Raw genomic sequence first — 14371 nt, forward strand, 5'->3', positions numbered from 1 at the left:
AAAGCGGCTTTCGTGTTGCTGCGGGTCACAACTTCAGGCATGCTTTGCTGCCTGTGTGCACTGCACCCCGGGGCATAGTGTGCTCTCACTCTCTGTGACGATTGGAGGCTTTGCTGGGCTATACTGCAGCTTGTGGTCATTCTAATCTGGCCCACTGTTTCTCTGACTCAAACTACAATCAGGCAACCCACTAGCTGTTTCAATATGTGTGGGGAAGTGGGAGGGGAGAGGAAAGGGGAGGGAGCTACCGCACACTGTAACAGCCCTGGAGCACTGGCTTCTGTGCTCTTAGAAATTCAGCGGCAGGCTAACGGAGAGACAAAACTTAAGAGCAGAGGAGAGATACTCCAGCTGATCGCCGTCTCTTGCCTCTTTTTTGCTCACTTCTCCTTGCAGGTAACACTATGATTCCTTCTCTTCCTGGATACTGCCTTCCTTGTGACTTTTTATTTATTGAGTGGGGAACAAGAAAAATAAGGACCCATTTCTTTGACATCTTGTGTGTGCCCAATCACCATGGGAGCACACTGGATGTGTGTTTGGGTATGTATTGCTGCAGACCCTTTTCTTAACTATAATGGGGCTACATCTCACCTGTTCTCTTGACAATGCAGTTGTCAGAGTATTTAAGAGGAAAAAGTTGCAGAGGGGACTGTCTCCCTCAGAAGCTAGCTGCGCAAATGGAAAGAGTGGAGGGGCAGGCTCACACCTGCCAATTTATTATAAAATAAGCAGTGCATGCATTGCTTTGAAAGCCTCTTTCACCAGGGTTTATGCTTCCTTGTGGATTTTGTGATGGATTTTATTTGTAGTAATACTGTCTACCTTTGTTTCATGGGAATTGCCCTCTATTCAGCATAAGCAGGGGTGCCTCAGCTGTTGAACGCATAGTTTCTATTTATCTTTATTCAGTAATGCATGTGTATTTCACTGGACATTGTGTTTCAGGTACACTGGGGAAAACACAACAAAATTACTTCTAAAAAAGAAAAAGAAAGAAAGCATCTTTCTCACACAGTCAAGGTTGCTTTGAGAAACACTCATCCGCTGATATTCTTCAGAAAGGTTTCTGTGGTACATCTGCAGGTGTGTGTGGCAATTTCATAGTGCTCCCTCTGATTTCTAAGAGGCGCATTGGAAACTACCATAGGATCTTGTGGTGGGATTTTAGTAAGCACTTGTGCTGACTTCTAGGAATTGATGCACTCTGAGGCCATGCAAGTTAGGAGAATTTGCTGCTATCGTTTACTTTAACCACAAGCACAGCACTCTTCGCAACACGGCATGGCTTGTCCACTTGGCTGGATCTGCACCTTCCAGAACCACTGTTCTGAAGCAGCAGGAAGGGAAAGGGAAAATTAGAAAGTGCCTTGAAAGTAAGAGATAGTGCAATATGGGGCAGTCCAGCAGAAATTTGTGGCAACCTTATGACCATAGAACACATGTTTATTGCAAACAACAGTCAACATTTTGGAACTGAATCGCAGCACACAAAAGAAACATTTGTAAGTTTTCCTCTAGAACCATGAGGACTTTTTCTTAATGTACACTAATGTACACTAGAATTTTTTCTTAATGTACACTATCTCATTCTGAATATCTCCATATAAGTTTTAAGAGTTGAGGGGGCTGGAAGGTGTGAGCAGATCAACACCAAATTAAGGAAGGGATAGCTTTGTTAAGATGGGAACAAATTTAACGAAATATGTTATGCTCAGTCTTTTTAATCAGGGGCCATTATAGTTCCAGTTACATGATAATGGACCCTTAAGCATGCTCTTCATAAAATGCTGGTTTATTTCCTTCTCATTTTATGCTTCCCTGCTGTTCCTATAGCAAGAGAAAAAATATTAAGCATCCCCACTCACTTTCTCTAATGTTTCATGCTCTAATTCCATATGGAACCCAAGGTGCCATGGTGGAAGCTATTTATTCTGGCAATGTGGGATGATGATGATTGAGGGAAAGGCAAATGTGACGCCCCAGACATCATGGGCTGGGTGTGAAGGATGTGTGCTAGTAAAGAGTGATGTCTAAACCACAATGAAAATATATTTCAGCTGAGAGTGCTGAGCTGTGGCTGCCCAATGCAATTTGCTGGCAGTTCCTGTTGACTGCCCCAATGTTGAATCATACTGATTCACAAAGCTACCTGTTTGGAAGTTGAAGAAACGAGCAGTAGGAAGAAGAGAGGGAAAGAAGGGAGGAAAGAAGAGTAGGAAGGAGGGAAAATCCAATGCTCAATAGATATTGGCATTGATCAAGCTATAGAGAAAGACAAATAAGCCAAAGGACCCCATCCAACACTGCATTTTTTAAAAAAACAAAACTGTGTTTTTATGAGCTTTATAAACTATCCTGGATTTTGAATTAAAGGGTGATATAAAAATGTTTCCAATAAAAAGATTGCAGTGGTGGAACATATTAAATCCACAGCTACAGGTGTTTTCTGAAAAGGTCCATATGAGTCCAAAGCAAACACTTAGAGCATGGGTAGGCAAACTAAGGTCCGCGGGCCGGATCTGGCCCAATTGCCTTCTAAATCCGGCCCACGGACAGTCCGGGAATCAGCGTGTTTTTACATGGGTAGAATGTGTCCTTTTAATTAAAATGCATCTCTTGGTTATTTGTGGGGCCTGCCTAGTGTTTTTACATGAGTAGAATGTGTGCTTTTATTTAAAATGCATCTCTGGGTTATTTGTGGGGCATAGGAATTTGTTTATTTTTATTTTCAAAATGTAGTCTGGGCCCCCACAAGGTCTGAGGGACAGTGGACCGGCCCCCTGCTGAAAAAGTTTGCTGACTCCTGGTTTAGAGAGAAGGTCAAATCAGTTACTCTTCAGATGTTCAAGTACATCAGGAATGCAATGCTCTTATATCCATTAGCAACCAAGAACCATGGAAGCTTAGCAAGGTGTCGATTTTTAACTGTGTCTGTGCATAAAATCCTTTGTGGGTCAGCTAGATATTGCCTGCTCCATTTGCAAAATGGTGCATTAATGAGCACACATACATGGGTATCTATGTATGTCACCTACAGACACATAATTTGCAAACTCATTTCCCTAGAGCCATGTTGTGTCACCTCTGCGCTGATATCAAGGGAGAAATCAGCACTAGGGCGCAGCCTCCATTCTAAGGTGAGAAGCACAAGTTTGCACTCATGGCAAGATAGAAATAGTTAATAGATGTGGAAAGTGCATACAGCTAAAATAATACAGGCAATGCAGATAAGGCACAGCCTACACCAACAGCAATTTGACATATTCTACAGGGTGGAGAGAGATGAATGCCTGCTTGGGAACTGCACTGTGCAGGGGTCAGAGGAACCTATGAAGGCTTGCCTAACTTTGGTTTCCCATCAGAGTCTTCTCTCTGGTTGTTTGTGGAGGACAAGGGCAGTGGCATAGTGGTGGGGTGGGGGGTGTGCAAAAAATTTCAAGGGCAAGGGATGCTTCCTGATCTCCAAACATTGGAGGTTGATGACCCAACCAACAACCCTTGTTTGCCTAAAATGGCCATGTATGCATGTCCAAGGAAAACAACCCAGACGCAAGAGCTGCAAGGGAAGGTGAGTTGCAGGTACCCTCTTTGGGAGCTGCGCCCCTCTCAGGCTGCTCCTACCTGCAGCTGCCGGCCAGGGCTGCACAGCTGCCCTTTATGTGCTCCTCCCAGGTCCTGCTGCTGCTGCTGCTGCTTCGGGTCTCGTTGGCTCAGTTGGCACAGGGCATAGCAAGTGTGTGTGTGTGTGTTTCTTCAGTTCTTTCATGACTTAACATTGCTGAATAAGATGTGCAGCTTTCTAAAAACAGAAAGGCAATTTTAAATGTGGGGAATCAGCTATGAAGGAAACCTGATTGCTGCAGAGGGTGTGCAATACTTGCCTTGCCCTGGGTGCAAGCAGGCCTGCTATGACTCTGGACAAGAGTCCTCTTGTTATCAGAGAACCAGAGGGATTGATCCCCAAGAATTTGTACCAAACCACTCCAAGGATCCTTAGTTCTAACAGGGCTTGGGGGTTGCTACAAACACCTGAGAGAGACTCCTACTCCTTCTACCTTCTTTGGAATGGGTAATCATGTATCTCTGTCCCTCTCATTTTCCTGATGTTGCTCTCCTCAAAGTAGAGTTTATCTCTGTTACGGTCTGCCAGCTCCGTACTGTCTTTCCAAGTGATCTGAACTACAACTCCCATCCGCCCCAGCCAGCATGACCACTGACCAATGTTGATAGGAAATGTAGTCCCAAATGCCCAGGGGTACGGAGCTGAGGAATACAGATGTCTGTTGGAAAGTTTGGTTTTCTTTGGCTGCAAATGCCATAAAAGATGCTATGGTTGACTAGACCAGCATGGGCATGAACACATTACTACTGGGAAAGGTCTGCTTTAGGAAACTGGAGGGCGCTGGTTGAGTCAAGGTGCTGCATTTTCAGACCCTCCAAGTGTCCCTGTTTTCCAGTTGTGGATCTACAGAAGCCATCCTGTTTTCTGATTTGATTGCAGCAGGTCCTACTTTTCCTTAGGACATCCCTATTTTCATCAGATAAATGTTGAAGGGTATGGAGTTATGCAACCCACAAGCTAAGGAGATAAGTAGCTATACAACCTTTAGAAGACATCTGAAGGCAGCCCTGTCTAGGGAAGTTTTTTAATGTTTAATGTTTTGTTATGTTTTTATATATATGTCCAAGGCTGTCCAGAGTGGCTGGGGCAACCCTGTCAGACGGTGTTTTCTTTTACAAATAAAATTATTATTATTATTATTATTATTATTATTATTATTATTATTATTATTATTAAGAACGTCCCTATTTTCATTGGAGAAATGTTGGAGGGTATGCATTTTAAGCCCCCTGGTTTAAGAAGAGATTATATCAAGAAGTTTTAGCCTCATCTTTGCACACACAGTTTCCTGTCTGGCAGTTGTAACTTGTTTCTTCACTGTCACCACTGTGATGTCAACACCTCTGTGTGGGTGTAAACAGAAGCCTTATTGCACCTCACACACACCTCAGCCACTTAGAAGTAAGAGTAAGTTCTCATTCTCTCGGGAGCAAAACAAGGCACAAGACGGATTCATTTTGCTAAGGTGTTACCTCAACTTGTTTTGATATCTGACAGCGGAAGGCAAGTCATTTTGAAAATACACCACTGCCCTCTTTAAGAGCACATTCACAGTTAGAATTGTAACCATGTCAACATGTGAAGTACGTGGGACAAATTCCATGCCCGTTACATCGACATTGTTAACCTCCCTGAGAAACTTGGTTAATATGGGGATCTAAAAATAACCTAAGTAAATAAATACAATGTTATATTCAGCAACCATGTAACAAGATGGCAGTCCGATGAAAGACTGCCATGTGCAGAATATGGCAGAAGTATTTTTGCAAGTCAGTTATATGATGCATAGTTAGGGCTAATTCATACAACCGTTACTGCATTTCAGAGATATACTAGATTAAATACATCCGACTTAACTTGAGGCTATGGAGAAGCAGCCTGCAGCTCAGCCTGTGTTTTGCTTGCAAAGATTCCAACACTAGATTGACAATGAACTGTAAACGTTGCTTAAGATGCAAAGTTAGGAAAACCAGCACATAATTGCTATACCAAGATCCCAGTACATCCTGGATACGCTCAGTTCAAAATTTCTGCCTCATTAAAATGGTTGGCTTGTGTTAACTTTTACTATGTATGCAAGTCAACTCCTCACTGGATTTGAATCGTACTTTGCATCCTGACAACCTGAACTATGAATTCCTTTAAAAACTTTATCTCTACTCATGGCGGGATCTAAGAAGGCAATCATGCACAGCTGGCATACAAATGTTCTCTGTGCTATGGAAACATTGGCTCAGTTTTCATGTAATGCTCATTCAAATCACAGCTTAGTATGACTCCTTAAGTCTGTAGGATCCTAAAGAAGAGTTTGTTTGTTTGTTTGTTTGTTTGTTTGTTTGTTTGTTTGCTTATACCCCGCTCATCTGGCTGGGTTTCCCCAGCCAATCTGGGCGGCTTCCAACAGAACACTAAAAACAGAATAAAACTTAAAACATTAAAAACTTCCCTAAACAGGGCTGCCTTCAGATGTCTTCTAAAAGTCCGATAGTTGTTTATTTCTTTGACCACTGATGGGAGGGGTTTCACAGGGAGGGTGCCACTACCGAGAAGGCCCTCTTCGCTTCTAGCAGTGAAGGAACCACCAGAAGGCCCTCGGTGCTGGACCTCACTGTCTGGGCAGATCAATGGGGGGTGGAGATGCTCCTTCGGGTATACAGGACCGAGGCCATTTAGGGCTTTATAGGTCAACACCAACACTTTGAATTGTGCCCAGAAACATACTGGGAGCCAATGTAGGTCTACAGATTACAGCTGTTTGGTTATGCCATGGTTTGGCTGAGCATGTAGTTCAAACTCAGACTCGTGGTTTTTCTCCGCCATACAAACCATGAGCAAAGAACAAACCTTTCTTTGTTTGAAGTAAAGTAAATCACAAGGCCCGGTTCAATTAACACACAAAGCCAAACCACATTTTACCTAACATCAGAGCAGCAGCAGCAGGACCAGAGAAGGAGCAAAGAGGCTGTGATCTTCTCTCTGGGAACCTGCACACTTAAGCCATGGTTTGTCTTAGCGTTATGTGCGAACCGGATCTTTGTCTAGGATGTGCAATATTGGCCAGCAGCAGGCAAAACAGTAGTGAGTGCTCTTACTCAAATATCGCCTTCTCTCCCCCTCCCCGCTACCGTGTTTACTTATGGATGAAAATGACACAACAGATAAATAAAGGCTTGATTCTTTCTACTATGGATGCTTAAGCTCAGATTAAATACACAGGACTTATGCACAGAAATACTTCTGGACTTCCAGAGAATAGGGAAGTTGTGAATTGTTTTATGCTGATTCACACCAAGGTTATCTCTAGCCCTATATTGTCAACCTTGAATTTGTGCACCTCTCAAACCTCACAGGTGAAGGTCTTAACCTGCTTTTTAATAAAGATCCTTTTGCAGGAGATATCTCTGAGCACTGAGAGTAGGGCTTTGTTCATACGAGGTAGGTGTTCCGGAACTGAGACATTGCTCCTCCCTGAGTAAGATCTTCTTGGCCTGAAACTATCAGTCCCCAATAGCGATTTCCACAGACTCAACAGTGTAAACATTGTATTTCATGAAAGCTTTGTTTTTGCCCTTTCGGAAATCGTATGGAGCATAACCTTTCAATATGAAATGCCCATATCTGTGATGGGAGAAGAGAACAACAGCAGCCCATACGCTTTCCCAGCATTTCTGATTATCCTACAACTTTGATCATGAGCGCTTTCAGGGGGAAAATAATCTCAGGCTTTCTGCTCTTGGCCATTGAAGTCCCTGAGATTAAAGGAACCCCCTGGAGCCCTGAGACTCAGGGGGCATCCATGCTTTCAAGTCTGCTCAAAGCATTCCACTGCTCAGGCCACCAAGGCCAGCCCCCTGTTCAATATGGCCCCTTTGCCATTCTTTCACACACTATGTATAACCATTAGTACACCCTTCCCTGTTCCTTCTGTCCTTCCTCTTGGGGAGTTTATCTGTCTCTGATGAGAAACTCCCCAAGAGGAAGGGCAGAAGGAACAGGGAAGAAATCAAATGCACAAGGCTGTATTTGACAAATGTTGAGTGTGTGACAAATATCATGTCCAATTTGACCCTGAGCACCTCTGTTAAGTAAGCACTGAAGAAAACTTTTATTTATTATTTATTTATTTTCTATACCGCTTTATATTTTTTAAAAAAATCTCAAAGTGGTTTACAGCATATTAAATCAATAAAACAATGTGAAGTAAGTCAAATATAGAGTATACAGTCAAAGCAACATAATATTTTAATCTTAAAGATTTCAAAATAGAACATTACAAAGGAGGTCAACTACAGAATACATATTTAACGTAGTAGGGCTGGGTGGACCTCGCCCCCCTAGGCCAGTTGGAAAAGGCCTTGCAGGGAGCGGCATTCACGCCTCAAAGCCGGATGATGTTCCTCCAGCCTCATGAGGAGCCTCTTCAGTAGAACTGGTGAGTCTGGGCCCTGCCCAGACTTTTCCACTTTGATTTCAGAGGATGAGAGGTGTTTTTGAAAAAAAATCTTCCATCTCCCATTACCATGCATTAGCTGACATAGTTGTGTGTGTGTTTTACTCTTTGGCAGCTGAGGAGAGTATCCCTGAGTATGCGCTGAGTGCATTTCTATTTAACTGAGTAACAATGTAACCAGGGCACATTGATTGGGCTTTCTGAGCTTCAGGCCCTCAGATGACAGGAAGGCAAGCTCTTATCCTTGCTCTAAATGGCTTAATATTGAAGATGAAAATCATAAACAGTGGAATCAGGAAGACAGCATGGCCATCTGATGTCCATTTTTGCAGGGAAAGTGCCTCTGGCCGCTTGGAAACAGCACTGTGATTCCTTCCCTTATTCCTTCCATTATTATGAAACATTAAAACACCTGTTTTTAGTGAGCTTCTGTGTTCTTTCCCTTTGCCCTGACTTTCCGCACTGCACAGTGTCTCTGGGCAAGTCAGCATTTTCCTTTCTCTTCACATACCTGGATTATCAGAGAGATTTTTTTGCTTACATCAGCTCACTATTCCTGTTCTTTTTTTCTTTTCTTTTTTACATCATTCAGCCCCATTCCATTGACTTCATGATGCTAATCTTGAATTCCCAGAGCTTCTGGTCATTTTCAGGAAATGCAAGGATTATTGAGGCCCCTAGGAAACAAGGCGAATAAATACTTAGCAGAACACTCTAAGAAGAAAATGCTCAAAAGAGAGTATGGCTTTCTTTCCCACAACCCTTTCTCCACCTTTCAGCCCAGAGGTTCAGGAGCAGAAAACAGGAGGGTCTTAGGGACAGAAAGGTGAGAGCTTCGATCTTGACTATTCCACCCATTTTTGTTTAACCTTTATTTCTTAAATGTTTTGAATTACATAGAAATGCAAAAAAAAGTATCTACTATAAAAAGCTGTCTCAACCGTGCAGTACAAATACGGACTTCAGTATTTTATAACAGAATGCAATATTTTGTTTACCAATTGAAGTCACTTTTTCTGTCAGGACTGGAGTTGGTAGAAAGGGGACCATTAACAGGAATGTGACCACAGCCTGGACAGTACAGGTTATGGCATAAGTGTGGTCTTCTCTTGTGCCATCTGCATCCCATTATGGATGTTCTGCCTACATATCTTCACCAGCAGAACAGCCCCAACCCTGGAATATTCTGCTGGTGTGTCCTTTGAGTTGGCAGATTATCTCAGGGATTGTGCCCTAAAGCAGAAACAGCCAACTTGGGAGCAGCTGTCCGGCAGGAATCGAACTCCTGTATCACAAGGGGTTTGAACTAAATGACCCTTAGGTTCCTTCCAACTCTGGAGTTCTATGATTCCATGATACCTTCCAGATGTTGTTGCACTCCTGCTTGCATCAGCCTTGACCATTGGCCATGCCAGCAGGAGTGGAGGAGAGCTGGACTCCAACCAATTCTGGAGGGGACCACTTTGTGTGTTTTTTTCTTTAATAATATTTTATTAAATTTTAACACATACACAAAAATATAAAGTTACAAAATACAAAAAATACAAACATTTAGCTTTTAGAAAAAGTAGAAAAAAGCAGAAAAAACACACTAAAAAGAAAACACAAAAATCCCTCTTTTTGATTTCTCCTCTTTGATTCACTTATTTTCCTGACTTCCTCACATCTCCCTTTTTTGTATCCCTTTTAAAAATTAATTCAGCAAATTCATATCCAATTAATTTATCTATCATCAATCCAATCTTATTTTTAACCTTGTTGCTAGAACCCCTTCAGTTCATTTCAATGTCATCAACATTCAAAATTTTTTGGAGGGGACCACTTTGACTACCCGTGCCCCAAGGAGATTTTGCTGCTAATTTTATAACCGAACATTCATTTCCATACAGCATCTGAAACATACTTGAAATAAAAGTAAGTATTTGATGTTCTTCCTTCCCAGTGTATACAGTGGTACCTGTGCTGTGATTTAAATAGGACTACACCAAAGTAAACAGTGGCTTCCCACATAGTGGCATGTTAATGTTTTGCTTTTATTTATTTATGTCATCAGAACATTGTATTTGATCAGTTAAGGGGATACGATTGCAATAGGAGAATCTTTCAATAAGAGCAAAGTGCTCCATTTATCTATGCAGCAGAGAGTTTATGAAACAATTGCTTCTGTATTTGAGAGCCAAGAGTGTTCAGAAAGGTTATTTGTACAGTGTGCAGGTCTCAGTCAATAAGTGGACTATGAATTTCTGTTGAGATATGAAGTTCGTTTTTTAAAAAATAAAATGAGATTGTTTCTATCCCAAGACTGCCCCCTCATATATCTATATATCTAGATCTAGGGGGAATGTAACATTTGCTGGTGACAATTCTCATTCTGATCCCAACTAATCCATCCTACATTCTCATATTATCTCAAACTATAACAGCACAACTTCACTGATGCTGTTAGAACTATTTCCAGCATTGCTGGAAATTGATTTGGCTTCACTTATTGTAGTGGAGATATTGGTGTTTCTCAAACATACTCTTGTTTTATAAGAAAAGTGTTGAATTCACCAGTCTTTGTTTGCTCTTTTAAAAAAGAAAATGAACCAAGTTTTTTTTTTCAACTTCATACCTTTTCAAATTAGCAAATATTCTACAAAATTCCTTCTGGTCGGCCCTGTTTTGCATTCAGAGGGTTTCAGGTTCAATCCCTGGCAACTACTACTGGAAAGCCACTGTAAGTCTGTGTAGACAATACTAAGCGAAATGGACCAGTGGTCTGACTTGGTATAAAACTGCTCCCTGTGTTCCAGGAACAAATAGTACAATGACCATTCAAAGTAAGGAAGAAAGGAGATCAGTTGCTACGAAGTAAATTTATTACTTTTTTTATACTAATCTAGAATCCACCTGTTAATGATGTTGGAAGTACCACAGCAGAGATCGTTCAAATTATGATTTAAGACATGGGTAGGCAAACTAAGGCCTGGGGGCCAGATCCGGCCCACTTGCCTTCTAATTCCGGCCCGTGAACGGTCCATCTCTGGGTTATTTGTGGGGCATAGGAATCCATTCATTATTATTTTTCAAAATATAGTCCAGCCCACCACATGGTCTGAGGGACAGTGGACCGGCCCATGGCTGAAAAAGGTTGCTGACGCCTGATTTAAGAGTTCACTTATCATTAGAAGCAAGGATGAGGTTCCTGTTCCTGTTGCCATAGACTGATGAATTACAAATTATAAGTTTGTACATAAGGGTACCACTTTAGCTAATGTACCACTTTAGCTAATGGGGCTTCCTGCTATTGCCGTGCGGCCGGAGCCCAATTTCTGTTCTTATCCTGAAGCAAAGTTCTTCATCTGAAGCACTATTTCTGGGTTAGTGGAGTGTGTAACCTGAAGCGTATGTAATCCGAGGTACCACTGTAGTTGTTTATTTCCTTGACATCTGATGGGAGGGCATTCCACAGGGCAGGCGCCACTACCGAGCAGGCACTCTGCCTGGTTCCCAGTAACCTACCTAACTCTTGAACCCTTGGCACATGCTTAGGGAGGAGGGGCAGAACCACCACACCAAAGCTGGGAGAAACTGCCTCTCTGCCTCAGAGGAGTAGCAGCTGTGGAAGAAGACTGGGGGGGGGATGCACAGTGGGGCCGGTCTCACACGCCCAGGAAAAAAGAAGGCCCGTGACCTCCTCTCCTCTCCTCTCCCCCCCCCCAACTTGATGGACTACTCCAGTGTCACCTCAGATCCAAAGAACAGCATTAAGGCCATAATGAATTGAGTAACAGACCCCGAAGCACGAAAGGTCATGGGCTGCTCATGCACAAGTTCCTTAGGGAGAGCCTTTCCTCCTCCTTTCCTTTCCCACTAGCTGACTCCCTTCCCCACATCCAGCCCTTTAACTAAGCGATAGAACTACCAGAGAGCCCTCCTCGTGGCACCAACAGCACGCAGCTCGCCATCTCAACTCCTCCCCGCTTTCCTCTTCCTCCCTTCAGCCAGCTGGGACCCCGCCACCAGGTGCAGCCTGTCTCTCTCTCACACACACACCCTTTCCTCCAACAGTACTCAAGCAGCAAGATGTCTTAGGCCAACCCTGCAACTACGATTTTAATGCATTGAGTACCAATACCAATACACAATACTTTCAGTTGCAAGGGCATTTGCAACTGAAAGCAATTGGAGGAAACCTTTTGAAAAGGCCAGCTTTCAAGCAAGTGAAGTAAAAGATCTTTCAAAGCTCTGTAGATTCCATTTATTCCATCCTGTGCCACGTCAACGCTGCGCTGCTTGTTGCGTCCTGTGAACTAAGGTGCTGGCTAGCTTCCACAAAACTTAACATCAGGCATGATCTCAGCTACCGTCTTCCTGAGATTCCAGTTAATACCATGCCTCTTCTCCTTGCTTCTCATAACTATGTTTTAGTTCTCTATCAGTGTATGCCAGATGTGAAGGAAATGAGCTGACCTTAAAAATAAAGATCTTGTTTGTATTTGTTTTGGGATTATGGGGTTAAGCTGTTGGATGGCGTGCATCTTTGCCCATCCTGAAAAACAAGCTGATAGGTGACACAGTTTAATTTGAACAGAATGCTGTAGATATAGTTTAGTGGCTACAGCTAGGTTGTGGGTGTGGCCTACCTTGCTATAACAAGCTCTGGCACACTTTCCCCTTTGGAGAGGGAGGGGCAATTCACGCCATCCTGACTCCTGTCTCGGCTGTTTTCCCAGCTAGTAAGATTGTGTGTGCCTGTTTTTTGACTGAATCACTTAGTTTGTTCTGTGAGGTACCATATTTTCTGCTCTATAACACGCACCCGACCATAACACACGTAGTTTTTAGAGGAGGAAAATCCGTAGGCATGCCACCCGTAGGCATTCCCTCCATAACACACACAGACATTTCCCCTTACTTTTTAGGAGGAAAAAAGTGAGTGTTATGGTGCAAAAAATACGGTATTTGCCGGCAGGTAAGAGAGTATTTCTGCTGATTGCAGTATTGGGCATTGTCTGATTGCTAAGTAGATACAGCAGGGGTTTTGGTGTGGACCAGGACCACCTTGGTGGAAGAACAAGCTTTACCATGGACAGCGAGGTCAACTGTGGTAGAATTGTCCCCAAAAGTATCCTCCAAACACATCAAGTGGGTCACACCCTTGAAGTAGTCCTTGCCCCAAGTGATATGAGGAATGCACTGTTATCTGGTACAGTTTGGACGGATGGTGGCAATTTCCTCCTGAAAGGGTGGTGGTCAAGTTCGGATGGCCTACCCTCAGAACCTGGAGGAACCTAATGTGTTGCTGCATACTCGGGGGGGGGGGGTTCTAGCAGAGAAAGGAAACATTCCTGTCAAAGCCTTGGTCTTGCTATGGAATGGTGAGGTGAAACAACTGGCTGGTATGATTGCTTCCAAGTATCCTCTTTGGCATTGTGGAGTTCAAGTGGTCTCTTGGTATTCTGAGGAGCTCCAGGCTATGAAACAAGCCAGGTGAGGGCTAGAGTGTAAGCAGTACAAGTCTCAATCTAATGTCAACCAAACATTAGTTGGAGCACATAATTGTGGCTACCATGCAGCAGTGTAGGGTGCAAAGCAGGCTCATTCTGCAGCTTGCATTACATCCTCTAGTAGCCAGCTGGTGTAGTTGTTTCAGATGGTTTGAAGGAACCTTTGGAACATTGGAATACCTACTGTGCCCCACTGGCTACACACTTTGAGGATAAAGTCACTCAACTTTGGAGTGACCTTGACTCTGCTTGCGCAATAGGACTTCCCTCTCCCCCCCCCCCTGTACCCCCACTGATCCTCCAATCTGCTCTAGAGGACTGGGGAGCCCCCAGAACAGGTTTAGCAGGCAGGGAATGGGGGGAAGTCTTGTGTTGGGGGTTGGAGGGGAGAAGTCTAGTTGTGCAAGAAGGCCTCTTTCCCCACATACCCCACATCGTGCTACATTGGATTCTACCCATTGTGCTTTACAATGCATTTGCTGTCTATATGTATGGGTACAATTGCTTTAATTTCCTATTGTTATCCTTCCAGGTGTTGAGTGGTGGATGGGCAAGGGTTCCATAACCTAGAATATGTTCCTAGCTCTAGCCATTATTTCTTTGATCTCAGCCTTTAGCCTAGGAGTAGTTAACTTCCATATATTGTTTAACTACAACTCCCATAATCCATGAATATTAGGCATGTTGGCTGGGGCTGATGGGTGTAGGAGTCCAGCAATATTTGGAGGACCACATATTGGTCACTCCTTGATTAACCCCATCAGGCTCTCTTCTGAGTGAAGCAGAAGTCGATGAAACCAAAAA

At 43.2% G+C, this 14371-nt stretch overlaps 1 protein-coding gene across 4 annotated transcripts in view; it reads left to right on the forward strand.

The window, feature by feature from the left end:
* The first annotated feature begins 283 nt into the window (after window positions 1–283).
* The window catches only part of HRH2 (histamine receptor H2), a 31022-nt gene continuing 16934 nt past the window's right edge, over window positions 284–14371 (forward strand). For all 4 annotated transcript variants that reach the window (XM_081901079.1, XM_081901081.1, XM_081901080.1 and 1 more), the window contains exon 1: window positions 284–396. The gene's annotated coding sequence lies outside the window, so the exon portion shown is untranslated. The remainder of the gene's footprint in view (window positions 397–14371) is intronic.

Source organism: Podarcis melisellensis, assembly GCF_964234715.1.
Source record: "Podarcis melisellensis genome assembly, chromosome: 2".
NCBI lineage: Eukaryota > Metazoa > Chordata > Lepidosauria > Squamata > Lacertidae > Podarcis > Podarcis melisellensis.